The following is a 2,435-nucleotide window of genomic DNA, read 5'->3' as shown; positions in this document are numbered from 1 at the left end:
ATAATTTTTTAAAAAAAATAATATTTTTTTTAATATTATTTTTTTTTTTTTTTTTTTTTTTTTTTTTTTTTTTTTTTTTTTTTTTTTATCGAGTTCCTAGTCGCCATATCCTTGTGAAAAATCACAATTCATCGGGGAGAAAAAAATGTATGTGTATGTGTCAATTTTTTCTTGGGCTTAGCCCCACCCCCACCTCCCGCCCGCCTCATGCAACACTTCGAGCGATTTTGAGCTGCGCTTGACCACGGCCACTTTTTTCGTCGGAGACATCCACTCCCCCTGTCGGTGACCTCCAACCACCCGTCGGGCAAATCCTGGCCCACCACATTTACGCAGTATAGGGCGGTGGTAGTCGGGCACTACAAGTACAGGAGATCTAACCAGGGAACAGTGAATAATTTCACTGTTCCCGGGTCTAACTTAGCCAGTCAGTTTGTAGCGGCATCTGTTGCGAGGTGGAAATCCTTCAATCCTCCAGGAAACTTCCTCAAGATGCAGTCATTTTTTCACCAAATTTGCCAAGCCGAAGCCTTTGATATTATAGTATAATATACAATAATATATGGAGAGAGAGAACAAAAGAATTTGTTAGTTCTTTTGTTTTTTCTGAGACCACGGATCACAAAAATACTATCATTCTTTGCAAGTGCCACTTAAAACCTAGTTTTAAGCTTAAATAATATTAATTCAGATTTAATTAAGTCATTATAGGATAAAATCTGGCATACTTCACAACATCTTTTATCTCTCTTCTTTCTTTATTATCCAAAAAAAAAGTTAAACATTTACGATGGAAACTAATATGATATAATGTTTTTTAGATAAAAGAAAGCTGAAAAGAGGCAACTTCGTGCCTATCCTGCTCAACATTCTATGAAATCAAATTAATAAGTAAATCAAAACAAACGCTTGATTAATAGTAATAATAATGGTAATAATATGCCATAGAGAAAAATCGAAATGAAATTCGAAATTCCAACCTTTTATTGCAGTAAAGATTTGTTTTAATGGTTTTGAACGCTTGAACGTTTCTGTGTTTAATTTTACGAATGTGTATTGGTATTTCATTCCATATTTTGGTGCCTACAGAGGTAATTGAAAATCGCCGAGTTGTAGTGGCTGAATTCGGCTGATATAGATTTCTCATTGATTTTTGCCTAGTTTCATGTGGATGCATGATAAGTGTAGAATATAATATAAATAATATAAGTGTAAAATATTCATTAAAAATATTTTTTTTATTTACAATTTTATTCATTTGATCATACAATACATTCAAAAAGAAAAAACTAAAACAACAATTAAATAAGTGCCCTTCTTTTCAAAACATAAAGAAGTATACTTACAAAATAATAAATTTCATAGTTTCATGGTAAACAGATAAAACATAAATCATAAATGTAGAGGCATTGTAGTTTTAAATTTCATTTACAATAATGTTCTGAAAAACGCTTAACCAAGTACATATATACACAACACAACTTTTCACTCGAGAAACAACGTTGATATATCCTGTTAACAATTTTTATAATTCCTTTTGCTAGTGAAATTATAATATTTATAATTTTTTCCCATTTAGAATTACACGGCAACTTAGTAAATTTTGAATTGAGCAGAGTATGGTAAAGAAAAAAGTTGCATCCCTTTCTATAAATTTGTAATTGAATAATTACTAGAGTAAATTGGATGGTATTGGGCGCTTGTAAATCTTCTAATATTATGCTTGCTCATATAACATCACTGCCTGTTTGATTCCTTTATTTAAATATTTATTAACATCTTGAGGCAGTTCATCATAATAGAGGTCAAACGTAAATGAAGAGATTAGCATAATTTGTGTAACTTTACGACACATAGCTGACAGAGAACACAAAACACCTGGAAAATGGCAAGGTAAAAAAATCGTCCAATTTTTTTTTTCCAAAACTCAAAGCTCAGAGTTGTTGTCGAAATTGGACGATTTTTTTTTGCCTTGCAATTTTCCTGTTCTGGGGCGGATGTAGGATTTGGCGGTAGGGGTGCGTGCACAAATTTAAGGAAATAGTACCTGTAGGTGGCCGGAAATAACACTTTTATATAGAAAAATTCATCATCACATTACCATTATATAGTCAAAAGTATCAACGACTTTCGGCAACCACAGAGATCAGATTAGTATGTGTGTACACATGAAACTTAAAAAACATTCTCTTCGATGTATTTACTTTACATAATTCAAAGCCATGAGTCCACAGCCACCTCAGCCCCACCATGGATGGGGCCGAGGTGAGAACATTTGAGGAAATAGTACCTTTAGATGGCCGGAAATGACACTTTTATACAGTAAAATTCACCATTATCGCACCATCATTATTTAGTCTAAATGAAGCGCCAGAAAATTTCTCATGATCTTTAATCAGGCATTTTCGGCAACAACAGAGATCTACTTAATTCGA

The sequence above is a fragment of the Anneissia japonica genome, unplaced genomic scaffold (assembly GCF_011630105.1).
Source record: "Anneissia japonica isolate Jap-2015-1 unplaced genomic scaffold, ASM1163010v1 scaffold1770_len632688_cov154, whole genome shotgun sequence".
Classification (NCBI taxonomy): Eukaryota; Metazoa; Echinodermata; class Crinoidea; order Comatulida; family Comatulidae; genus Anneissia; species Anneissia japonica.
This window is presented reverse-complemented; position numbering follows the sequence as displayed.